The following is a 13,732-nucleotide window of genomic DNA, read 5'->3' as shown; positions in this document are numbered from 1 at the left end:
CAATGAATAAATCAACTGTTGCAATAAAAAAAGCCATTTTTCCCACCAAATAACTTCGAATTTTCCATAAATAAATCCGATTTTTCCATAATAAATTAGAAAATTCACAATAAAAAAATATCGAAAAAGCAATAAAAAATACAAAAAATGCAATAAAATATGACGAAATTACCCATGAAAAACAAATGCAGAAAAGTATGAGACAGTGAAATGCTGAATCGCACTTATATATGACTGAAACGACTGAAAAGTTTGCGTAACTATGATTGCAATTTACCGAGCAATTGCTTGCTGTCCGAACTCGCTATCGCTCGTCGGACCTAAAAAAGGGATAACATCTATGTTTGCATTATACCGGGCAAATTCTTGGATCTGTGGTTTGCCTAGAACTGAATCGATGCAGTTGCGGTGCATCGGATATCGGAAACTTCGGCGGCCTTCTACCACACAGTTTCTTAGCTTTCCTGAACGCATTTAATCTAAACAAACTTATTTTTTTCAGCTCATTCGGTCCTTCAGATGGCAAAGCTTGTCATACCATAAAAACGAATGCAGTAAGCAGTAATTAAGACATTCGTTTGCTTAACGTTTGTTGCTACTGGTGTTGTTGAGAAATTTGAAACACAAATTTTTGTTTTGAGAAGGCCCGTAATGGTGGTTCTCGATCAAATATTCCAGTAAAATTTACTCTTACCAATCGAGAAATATCTTCTATTATCGATACAGCAATTTCTATTGTGTTTGGAAATTAAATGTTTTATCTGTGAGATTTTTTTCTTTTCTACTATGCTACATTTTTTGACCACTTTGTGCAACTTCAAATTTTGATTATCTTGTTCACAGAGCCCTATTTTTCAACTTTTACCAGAAACATAAACAAAATTGGTATTATTTGCTTCGTTAGCATGTTTACTATTAGAGCTAGAAGAAATTTTTTTGGATATTGTGCTTAAATTGAAATGGCAGGTTATAGTTAGTGTATTTATAATTTCTGACACAGTCTATAGCCAAGTTTGCCCGGAGTTGTGTCCTCCCCGCATGTGGCAAGCATGCGGTCAAACAAAACGTATACCGCCCCGTACTCGATTCTGGATGTAACTTCCGAGAATATTGTACAGGTACCCGGGTATCCTCAGACACAGAAGTGCATCGGCAATAGCCGCCCAAATGGTGATATTGAACGCGTTCCTTACATCCGGTAGCGATTCCCCCTCCTCTTACTCACCAAACGCTTTCAGCAATATTTTGCTGAATTTGCAGTCAAGTTTGCTGAATTTCAACAAAATGTTACAGGTGGTCAGCAGGGTTTATTGAACAAACCAGCAAAATTTTGCTGAAGCCTTCAGCTCGGCAAAATTCCGGGAAAAATTCTCGGGAAAACTCCCTCGTCCAGGCATTTCTGCATAGCAGACCTGAACATCTCGGGAGCCTCTGCAGTGGCTACTTTTAAGGCCAGGTTTGGAATTCAGTCCAGACCAAGGCCCCAGGTCCTACGCTAAGGGACTTTGCTATCCCCGCAGGTTCCACATCGGTGACCCTCTCCTCATCACCAGCCTCAGTCTCCGACTGTCCTACGAAAGGAGGCCAAGGACTAGGATCATGGTGCGGAAAAAGCCCCTCGATGATTCCCGCCAACATCTCTGGAGATTGCTTCGTAGGAACCATTACACCTCTCGTCTTGGCCATCACGATCCTGTAGGTATTACCCCCCGGGTTTGCATTGGCACTCTGACAGAGACCCTCAAAGCAGGCCTTTTTGCTTGCTCTTATCTCAGTTTTCATCGCGACGTTTGCAGCGGCGCCGTTCGTTTCGATACGAAATTTCAAATATTTGTCAATAATTTAAAATTCATCCTTTTGCAATGAAATTTTCTACAGCTCTTCTTGTATGCTGGACGAATAGTTAAAAAAATAATCAGACTAAAATATGGTTGATATTACTCTTTGACGCCAGTGTGTATTTCCAGTGTGACTGTTATGCGGTTACATTCATAAATTTTAGCCAATGAGACAAAACGACTTGGTGTTTGTTTCACATTTTGCAGAACAAACTTAAAAAGTTCATTTAGGTGGATGAAAGTACTGATGATTGGGAGATGATCCCCGGCATTAACTCAATATTGGCACAAAATGCAAATGTTACAATTATGCAGTTATGGGCAGTGTAGGATTCATTACCATTCAGATGTCCTATCATTTACTGGTAGCAACGAAGCAAACCAATGAGAGAACAAATGTTTTCCAAATAAATCCCATGGAATAAGAAATCAATTATGCCATCATGTATTCTGTGGATGGTTTGATTATCAGCACTTGTCCGAGCCGCTGTCCGGGCACAGAAAAATAACTTCCACACCGTACCATATGAGGGCCCATATAGCCGAGGCGGTAAACGCACGGGTATTCAGCATGACCATGCTGAGGGTGACGGGTTCGATTCCCGGTCGGTCCAGGATCTTTTCGTAAAGGAAATTTCCTTGACTTCCTTGGGCATAGAGTATCTTCGTGCCTGCCACACGATATACACATGCCAAATGGTCATTGGCAGAGGAAGCTCTCAGTTAATAACTGTGGAAGTGCTCATAGAACACTAAGCTGAGAAGCAGGCTTTGTCCCAGTGAGGACGTTACGCCAAGAAGAGGAAGGGGAGGACCGTACCACACCGAAGCCTTTTAATAGATCAAAAAATCATCGCACATTATCTGATCGTTTATAGCTCATCCTGTAGCGCGGTTCAGCATCATCATCAGCCAGAGGATTGTGGGATCGAATCCCAATTTCAGCGGGAACAGCAAAAAACAACTGCAAAAATAATCAAAAGCCCCAAAGTCGCACAGGAGAGTGTGAGTAAAAATAGAAAGGGAAGAATATGAAGCGACTGAAATGCGCAGGGCAAAATATTTTTGTTTATGTTCGATTTTTTGGGAATAGGAAAGATAAGCATTTAATCAGCCGTATATTGGGCCAAAACCTGCATTTAATTAGCACTTATGGCGCATATACGGCATATTAGCATTTAATTACCTGCAGTAAAGGCGCATATAGTGCTAAATAAATGCAATTTTATCTGCTTATAGGTTACCTGGGTAGCATCTGCTACACCTTCAGGGCTACCCGGGAAAGCGAAGGCCTCCGTCTGGGTAAAAAAAACTTACCTTTGACTTCACGGGTTCTGCCGCCACCAGTGTGTGGATTTTTATCGCGAACCACTGAATGGACCATGCTCAGCAAGTGATACATTCGCGAATGTAACATTTCGTGAACCAACATGCTCGGGAACGCTCCACACTGGAGTAACAGGGTCCAATTCATGGCCAAAAAGTTTTAACACGTTTCTATGGTGTATTATGTATGTACTAGCGATAAAATTGTGAATTTAGATATTGAGGAAGCATTTTGGATTATAAATAGCCATATTAATCCACATAAAGGCCAGAAATAATTTCTAATAACCTCTTCAAGGACAACGTTTATTTTCACCCCCAAAAATCGCTTGAAGCGTCGAACATTTTTATTTGACAACAGAGACCTGAAAAATAAGTATATTTCCATGAAAAATATTGTTTGGAAACAAGGGCCACCTCGTTTCATAGAAATTCTCCTAGAAGTGTGAGAGAAATTCAATTCTTTGATAAGTGTAGATAACGTGTTTATGTCTTCAGCAAAGTTGTAAGGAGTATCATAATTGGGAAACTTGTTGAACAATTGTTCTATCTTCACAATTTTTGGGAAAATGGGCCGTAATTTTTGAACGGTCCCTTAAACTCAGTTTAAATGTTGTACCTTTTTCTAGATATTTTGGGAATCACATTTTCATCACAATCAAAACTCAAAAACTAATCATGGATTGAAATTTTAGGAGTTTGAACATGATGATAGAAGCCGTGTGGAATATATCAGTTTTAATTTTTCTATTAAAACATGGCATTTTAACACAACTTTATACATAAAAGTAAGTTCGTGAAGTACTGAGTGAAAAACTCAATGAGTTTAGCTATAAAAAACAATATTTATCTGAAAATATTTTCTTAACGGTGCATCAACATATGATTACATGCTACAAATAGTGAGCTCTTTATTTGAGTTGTTTTTGATTTTTTTTATAACAAATTTTGAACACAACAGTTCTAGCTACATTAGATTACTACTGCATTGCATACATTTAGGCGTTTATCGGTGTATGGAGATTTCTGCCCAAATTTACTAAATTAATTCCATTTCACACATTTTGTTAAGAGATAGAAGACCTGATTTGTATTCTGCTATGATCTATCTACCGAGAATAGGTGGCCGTTCATTGAAAAAGTAGTCAAAACGAAGTTATTATATCAAAATTAAACATAAATTGTAACTAAAAACTAATCAGAAAGGTGTAAATTTCAAAATGATTTATTTTTTCGTCTGGTACTTTCTGGTACCCGTTCTCTTGCGATTCACAGAGGATATGCCTTATATTTTATTGTAATTTTATCCAGATCGCGGAATGCTGCAGAATCTGAAAACTTTTTGAATGCTGAAAATGGTTCAAAATTGACAAAAAACATGATTTTGAAAACTCTTCTGTAAGAGAGCAAAATAAATGAAACCAGGTGAAGTTTTTTGTTTAAATGATACACCCTTATCAGGAGAACTATGTTACATACTCTGTTATTTTTTCAAATTGTCAATATTTCGATAATTAAAGTTCTTCCGATGAGTTATGATGCAAATGAAAAAAACAGTAGAGAAAATTGTCAAATTTCGGCATTTATTCTTAAAAAAATATGCATCCCAAAGTATTTTATTGATTGCCACATGATGAAGCACTACTTCATTTATCTTTAAAAAATATTAGACTCTGGAAAACCCTGAAAAAAATTTTTCGACTTATGGCCAGGAATTTGGCCCATTTACGCCTGTGTGCGCTCCCCGAAATGCTGTTCATTCTCTTGTCCGGTTCGATACGAGAGCGCAATCATGAGAGAAGATGCTCGATGACGCTAATGAAAGCGATGCATTCGGTAAGAATATTTTATTGTCATAATTCTTTTTTTATTGTGACTACACAACATGCAACGTCATGAATACAGTTAAATTAAATAGTAGTTTACGTTTTTGAAGCGAAAACGCATTAAATACTGATAAAAATAACGATTATTCACAGTTGTCCCAAGCCAACGATGAGAGATCATCGGTAAGTGTTTCACTTAGCGATGCCCGCTCATCGCCGCAGCTTGTCTATATCGGAGTATCTTCTTTGTGTTCCTTCGTGAACCATGCGACTCGACGAGAGAACATACGCCGCTTGGTAATTGAAACAGAACCAACAGAAGGGAGGAAAAACTGCCGAGTGGTTCACTGATCACTTTTTTGTCCAAACACTGGCCGCCACCACAGTTGCCACTAATTTCTCGTGGTCCTCCTTGGCCGCCATCATTGACCTCCGAAGTTTAATAAGGACCTGCCTGAGGACGCAAGGTCAATGATGAAGACAAGCTGCGGCGCAGCCATCTCCATCGAAGAGAGCCCATCACGATTCCTATGTATGGCCCTCGTTAACCACGCTCCGTACAATACCTTATCCGACAAACTAGATGGGGAGAAAATCGGATTGCCTATTGAACTATTTTTAATTCCACGAGTAGCACGGTAAAAAAGTCCACCACGCCAGAGGCCTGCATTAACGCGGTAAGGGACAAAAAACTGCGGGGTGCTCAGGTACCCCGCAGGCTTCGTTAACGATCGAGTATACTTTTCACCCCCTTGATCAATCATTACTCGGCACGGGTCGCTTGACACCTTGAATTGGGGATATTAGTTTTATTCCTGGCCGGCATCTACACGGCTTCGAGACCCTGCGCGTGTGCTGAGGCGACATACGGTTGGTTGTTCTAGTTTATTGGTCGTACTGACGTCAAATTATGACGTAGAAGTGCCGTGCATCAATCAAAACGTTTGCGATTCCATGTGCTGCGGTGATTTCTATTTGTAACAATTTAGGAGGCTGTGTTGAAAGGAGGCAGGGAAATCGATGAGTTCTAGGTCGTTTCGCTCGTCAGCTTCGTTTGTCAGCTGGTGAGCGTTGAGCCACAGAAAAATAGACGATCGTTTCGTGTCGATTCGGTTCTAAATAGGCAAACCACAATTCAAATAATTGACTTTTGCTCAAAGAATTATCATGCTCGAAGAGGCACTGTAAGCACTCGGAATGTTTGAGCGACGCGTGGTAAGGACGACTTTTGGTAGTGTGCAGAAGAACGGTGTATGTCAAACAAGGGTGAATCACGAGCGCGCGGCATTCTACGGCGAACCTAGCATCCAGAAGGTTGTCAAATACGGATGAATACTGTAAATAGGGCAGTTTGCAAGTATGCCTGTCATCATCCCTGCAAAGTTGGCGTTCGCTACTAATCTGATTGGCAAATTAAGGCGAGGAACATAGAGAGTACTATGAGTGGAGCGTGATCTGGCGAGTATTGAGTGTGACTAAGGTTGACGAGCGGTAGTCACAAACCGAGTCTTGTGGCTTACTATTGTTGATTATGCGTTATCGTAATGGTGATGTTGTGTAAATAAATGTATGTAATGTATGCAGATATGAGATAATTGACCATGCGCAACGGTTCAGTAACGGTATTGTATTTTTGTCTGTAGGTGGCACTGTAAGCTCACAAGCTGTATATGCATGCACTCAATAAAATCTCCAATGTGGGAGTGTGTAGGAACTCGAAAAAAATTCACGTCTATCATAAAGCAAACGTCATGCATATAAAGTATTCTAAATTTTATGAACACTTCGGACAATTCTCACCATCCAAAACGAAATATACGGCCGAAAGTTCCCGGGCGCTGTAAAATTGAATACGGTATTGTCATAAATTTATTGTTATGGTGCCCCGGGTGTAATACCAGCTAGCAGCTGGAACTGGGCCACTACGCAGTTGTATCCTAGAGCTCCGATTATGCGATTTTTATATGCATCCTGGCAGTCGTATAATTCCTTCATCTGGATATTCGTCTTGCTGCCGACAGTCTCTTGCGAATTTTATCAGCGGAGAGGCTACACTTTCTTTTGTCAGCGAATATCGAACGTCACACAACAATTGAACAGGAAGAAAAGTGAAGGGGGTGCCGGTCAGAAAGTAGCCATAAAGCATGCCAATCACGTCCCCAACTAGTTGAAATCGATATCGGAACGGAATAGTTTTTGATGCTTGCTTGGCGTGAATGGCAGAGCAGCACGTGCTTATTAGCCTCCGGGTTAGAGCAAGCGAGAAAAGGAAATTGAAAATGGATCGAGTGTCAGATCCTTACAAAGAAAATTTGAGCCTTATGAAGGGTGTCAAAAATGACACTTTTTTAGAAGTTCTATAAGAATACATCACGATTTTCCTAAGGAGTGGCCGGAATAAACGGCCGCGTCATTTTTGCATTACACAGACACTTATCAAACAAAAGCACAACATACAAAATATCTTCGGTACTGGTGATGGTTTTCACATTGAAGATACGGAAAGATAAAGTCTCTAAGAACATACATTTTTATTTTTCATCCGGAGCTTTGCACCATCGAGCCCATATATTAATAAATTAAGTCTCAAATTAAAATTTTATTACTCCATCGTTATTCTTGGAAACTTTGAATCTACTACACTCATGACCGTGTGTCTATAACACCGTTGAGCAGCCGGGTGGTGCAATGAGTGCTTTTGATGATTTATAACGACAGATAATATATTTTAACCGCATTTTCAGTACCATTCATCCAGTAGACTGGGCGGGGAGACGCAGACGCGAGCGCACGGACGTTACACATTTTCGTGGCTACGAAAACTCCACCATATAAGCCACGAGATGCTCTAGTGTAATTTTGGGAATGGACACCCCGGTAAAGCGACTGTGTATGGTTTGCAGAAAATATGTGTTACTGTGTGGTTTGACGCGGTTTCCGAAGCAAGCATTTGAGGAAAACGGAAGGATTCGGTCAAGTGTTGGATGCTGCATCGTGGTGTGGAAACTATTTTTTTATGTAGGTTATGGTACTATGGTTTCCTAGTTAAACTTGAATGTAACGTGGATTGTAATTATGGGCAGATAGTGATACGTTATTGGAGTGACAGTCTTGCAATGAAATCAAAAGCTTTTTTGTTTCGGAGTTTCAATGTTTCGATGTATTTAAAAACTTTCTCATTTAATGCATCGGAACGTCAGATATTAAAACATTTAAGCTTTTGGTTAAGACTGCTACACTGATAACTTAACACAACCAACTTTTCTCAATTGATAGCATTCCCTCCATATTGGGAACGATACTGTTGTAATAGTGACGTAATTACCAAAATTGGGTTTTTAAATTAAGAAAAATAAATCAATTTTTGGATTTTATACGAAAGAGCACCTTTTTCTGAGCCACTATGATTTTTTTCAGATTTTTAGAACTTTATTTTCGTACCTAAAATCAATTTCAAAGAGAATTTTTGAAATAACCTTTTGACAGCTGGGTAACTGTTTGACAGCTCCACCCAGTACAAAATGCGACGAGGGGTGATTTGACAAATCGCTCCCATACAAACTTCAAATTGATTTTTAAATAGGTTCCCGGGCTTCAAAATTCATGAAAATTTGAATTTCGGCTCAGTTTGACATGCAGATTTAGAATATAGAATTATCTCAACACCGCTAAAGAAGCCAATTTAGATTTGTATTTTTGCTTCTGGCCTTTCCCCGTCACTTTCTAGTAACAGTAAAGCGGACGCTATCAAACACTAATTTCTTCTTCGTCACTGTTGGTAGCAACTTGCACACACTAAACGCTTTCCTTTGGACTTTCTTCAACATAATTAATTAATAAATTATCGATTTTTGCGGCTTAACCAGCCGAGTGGAAGTTTAACTCAGTTCCTAAAGCTATATTTAAATACGTGTGTGGGAAATGGACAAATTGGAGTGGAATTTGCGAAAAAGTTACACGTCCTCTAGGTGAGACTCAAACTAACGACTCCTACTCTCTAAACGGGGCAACGCGGCTGTTTAGTGAGTAGGAGTCGTGAGTTCGTGTCTCACCGAGAGGACGAGAAATTTTTCCGCAAATTCCACTCCAATTAGTCCATTTCTCATTCACGCCAGAATTTATAAAGTCTAGCTTACTTCAACATCCAAAACTCATGGCCGTACACCTGAATCTCTATTCAAGTAAATTTGCAGTTAATTCTATTAACCTTCCTTTTGCATCACGTTGGGAGCAGCTCACTGACGACGTGCACGGTTTGGGTCAAAAATGACCCTAATGCCAAAGGAGGGTTAAAGATGGTAATTCGTTAATGGTTGAACGGTTAGTACTGAAATTTTCATTTTCATTTGATTTTCTATGCATAATTTCACTGTAGTTGAAAAATATCCATAGAACGTATTCACTCATTGCTTAAACTTCCTATTGAATTTGAATTCCCTTTAATTCCATTTTTTAAGAGAAAATAGAACATTTGCACCGGAAGCTTTGAACCCAAATGTTGAACGCTTCCATAAGCTGGCTCTTCCTAATATTGGACGATTCTCGCTAATTGTTGAACGGTTCAAATTTTATACGTGATAGATGACGTATAACCCGATATAAATCTATCATTGACCTGTTTTTATTTTGGCCACCAAACCCAACATAGACCCAACAGTTATCCGATGTGGGTTCAACAGTGGTCCAACAATCGATAAAATTTGTCCCGACATCCAATAATTTTTCAGTCTGGTGGATTATTTCCGGGTGTTTCGTGTTTTGTGCCCAGCTAGTCATTTCAGTAACATTTCATTCAAATGACAAGGAGTCGCTTCACATTTGATAAAAGCTCTGGTTGACTGAAATCGTTTTAAACATGACTAGGAGCAAAAAGATTTGTTGGATAATGTTCTCATGAATGTAATGAATTTTTGCAATATTGTTCCAAGAAGTTCAGAGTAATATCAAGGCAGTTTCTTTTGCCTAATCGTTTATTTTGGGCTTATGCGCCAGCAAGCATAACGGAGCCGAATTTATTTCAAACATTGATTTTTCTTAAGGGCCTAACTGAGTTGATCGATTTATCTTTGTTGACTCTCTCTTTCGCTAATAACTTGATCAAAACAAACAAAATCATTATTCTTTTTGTTTCTAGAGCAAGATGTGGTCGTCGTCTTCGCATTTCAACCAAAAAATCTTTGGAAAACTTAATACACTTTCCGTAAAAACACAAAGAGAGGATCGATGAAGAGAAATCGAAAATGTCAGTTAGGCCCTATTGAAAAATCAGTGTCGATTTTTTTACAATTTCATATTTATGATCTAAAGCTATGTTCACTTAGAATCTGGAATCATGTCACATTTTCTAGTGGCGCTCTCAATGAACATAATCATCATTCTTTTGCAGCACTCTGATCATACACTAATCCTCTTTAAATGGTGAAAATTTCATCGATTTTCTTGCAACGAGTGAAAAGTTATTTCAGATTGAAGACAAGAGGAGGAAAAAAATCTTGCACAAACACGTTGAAAATTTAGCGTGGTCAGGTACGACAGTCGCGAAAAATGTTAATATCGTCAAAACCATTATGTGTCCTGTGCACATAGCACAGATGTTGTTAACCATGGCATAAGGAAGTGTCCTCGGAAGAAAAAAGCTTGGGTTCATTGATAAATCTGCTTTGAATTTGAAGATTTGGCAAGAAGTTCGAACTCTGGGCATGTTTTTTTCGCAATAAGATGATGAGAACCAATTTATACAAGGATGACTGCCTCAATAATCGCGTGCTGCTTTTCAAAAACGCACACAAGGGATATGTGGAGGTTTTACCTATTTTGATGAGCTGCCATGATAGCCGGAGACGTTCAGTGGTATCGTCACAGATGGGTAGTATTTATCAACGAAAAAACACTCAAATGTCGCGTTTTCTCAATTCACTGAACTGCCCCTCATTTCGCAATAAAAAAAAAAGTTTGGCAATTTTTCTTCGGAATCCTAGTCAGACTAGTCAAGGCACTCAGGACACTGCATAGATGACCTGATTGTTGAACAAACGTGCGGAAGGAGTTGTTGCTAAAATTTACCATCGTTGTGCAGATTTTTAGAGAGGTCAACACTGAAAAAGTGAGAAAATGTGTGAAAAAAAAAATTCAATGATATTTTTCCATGAAAGTACAATAAATAATCTTTGTTCTGAGGGCTTCACCTTTTATGTTTGTTATTCCATCCTTAAGATATACGTGATTTTATCATTCCGGATTCTAAATGAACATAGCTTTAAACTATGTTAGTTTTGGTGAACCGTAAAACTCACGGTTTGGTCGAGGTCAGAGGAATAAATAATTCTACAGATTAACGGCTACGCAGTCTTGGGCTTCAAAACACTAGTTTTATTATTCACCTGACGTTTCGACACATGGGTAGTGTCCAAGGTAGTGTCTTCTTCAGGAGGAAAATAAATATTAACGTGTTTGACCAAATGTTTTGTCTAACTTTTACAGTCTCGTTTTGTGTTTGCCAAAAAAAACCGTTGGACTGTTTAACTGATTCCGAGGTCATGTACCAAAAACGACACAAAACTAAACAGTTAAAGTTAGACAAAACATTTGACCAAACACTTTAATATTCATTTCCCCCCAGACGCCGGGAGAAAAATAAAATTCGTTTTTTGAAGCCAAAGACTGTATAGCCAGTAATCTATAGAGTTTAGATAATAGTCGATTTTCAACAGCAGGAATCAATAATGTTTGAGGAAAAAATAGTGTAATATGACATTTAGTTAACACTTAGCAGCATGATGAAGCGTAATGCTACTGGTCAAACATAGAGTGGATAATCGAAAACATGTAAAAAATACAAACAAATGATTTTCGAAGGGACACGAGTTGGACAAGTGGAACAGCAAGACTGGGGTATCGAATGATGCCTCTTTACAACCAGCACTGCATATCAATTGATTTGACCATATCTCGAACAAATTTAAAGTAATATTTCAATTCCTATAGATGCATACAAAAGGATACAGATACAGCCTTTAGAATGATTGGAATCTACATTATGATTGACGAAATAAATACATAAATAAAAAAGAAAAAAAAACAAAGTCTTCAACTTGTTTCAAAAAGTCGTACATAAGCTTCATGTTACCCAACGCATTTCTAACGTCTTATTCTGGATTCCTTCAGGTCCTGAGGGTTGCACCTAAATCGATACTAGTAATACCGTATTCGGGGCATTTCCTCACAAAATGGTTGATATCTTGATAGGCTGCACCACAGCTACAGTGATTGATATCTGTGAGCATTGGATAGAAGTACCAGCCAAGCGAGTGGTGATTGGACAAAATCGACACATTATTATGATAAAATCTCGTCCCATGTCCAATTCCTCAAACCACATTCATTTCATTTATTTAGTATTACATCATATTCAAGATAGAACTGAATCAACAATATTTCTCCACAATACACGGTTCGTGGCAGCCGTTTTACATCCTCGGTCACGCCCGATGCTCACCAAGTCGCGCTCCACCTGATCCGCCCATCGTGCTCTCTTCGCTCCACGCCTGCCACACCAACCGGATCGGTCGCGAACACCAACTTTGCAGGGTTGTTGTCCGGCATTCTTGCAACATGCCCTGCCCATCGTATCCTTCCGGCTTTGGCGAGCTTCTGGATACACTGTTGAAAATGCTTTGACATCCATGCACACAACAGAACATGTGCATTGGTATCCATGATCACAACAACAGAACGCACATGGATGTCAACAGAACGCACATGGATGTCAAAGCATTTTCAACAATGTAATTTCCTACATGGCTTGGTCAGCCAATGCAAAAAATCAAGAAATTAACCTTCTGGATGTTGGGTTCGCCGTAAAGTGCAGCGAGCTCGTGATTCATCCTTCTCCACCATACACCATTCTTCTGCACACCGCAGAAGAACGCCCTTACACTGCGAATCCGGCATTACGCTTTAAGGAGTAAAAAGTACCCTTTTTTTTGCTGGTATATGAAACTGTCAAGATAAAGGGTACTTGTCAAATTTTTAAAATGGGTAATTTTTGCCCTTCTTAGAATTCCTACCGAGTACTCTTCAAAGAGTGAAAATGTTGTTGAAGTTTTTCGAGGTGCATCCAAGAGTGATGTTTTTCATTTTGCTGATTTTTGCGGGTAAGTAAAACTAAATATTTAACTAATATTCAATAAGTAAGAAACTGATTAGTGAATTATTTATTTCATTAGAATGTCAGAGGCCGCGAGCATGGTTCTGCTCGGTTCTGCCCTCCACCTGGATCAAAGTTGGATCTGCAGGCTTCCTCCAACCAGTTGCGGTATAAAGGTCCGTGTTCCGACTTGCAAAACCCATAGGAATAATGTTAGTATTATAATTAATAAATATTTCGCATGAACAATCTTGTGTTGCTTATTTATTATTAATTTATTGTATTAATAATCACTAAGTCCCCATAAAATAATAAATAGGGTAAATTTTACTCTTTTCATAATTTCAAATCATTCCAGAAAAAGGGTAAAAATCACTCGTTGATTTGACGTACAAGCGGTTTACCCTTTTGAGAGTAAAGGCCGTTTACTCTTTTTATGAGTTCACCTAGTTACTCTCGAAAAGGGTACTTTTTTACTCTTTAAAGAGTACTTTGATCTCTCAGTGTAGCACGTGTCGCTCGAAAATTCCGAGTGCGTGCAGGTCCTTCTCGAGCATGGTCTATGTCTCGTGTCCGTAGAGGACTACCGGTCTTAT

General features: G+C 39.0%; 1 long non-coding RNA gene across 1 annotated transcript; it reads left to right on the top strand.

The window, feature by feature from the left end:
- Window positions 1-12,929: 12,929 nt before the first annotated feature.
- LOC134285854 (uncharacterized) lies at window positions 12,930-13,385 on the top strand. The gene is made up of 2 exons (XR_009996789.1): window positions 12,930-13,143; window positions 13,216-13,385. It is a non-coding gene; the product is annotated as an uncharacterized LOC134285854 (long non-coding RNA).
- The last annotated feature ends 347 nt before the right edge of the window (window positions 13,386-13,732 follow it).

This window comes from Aedes albopictus, chromosome 1 (genome assembly GCF_035046485.1).
Source record: "Aedes albopictus strain Foshan chromosome 1, AalbF5, whole genome shotgun sequence".
Classification (NCBI taxonomy): Eukaryota; Metazoa; Arthropoda; class Insecta; order Diptera; family Culicidae; genus Aedes; species Aedes albopictus.
Note: the sequence above shows the minus strand (reverse complement) of the source record. Positions and strands in the feature narration are given on the sequence as shown.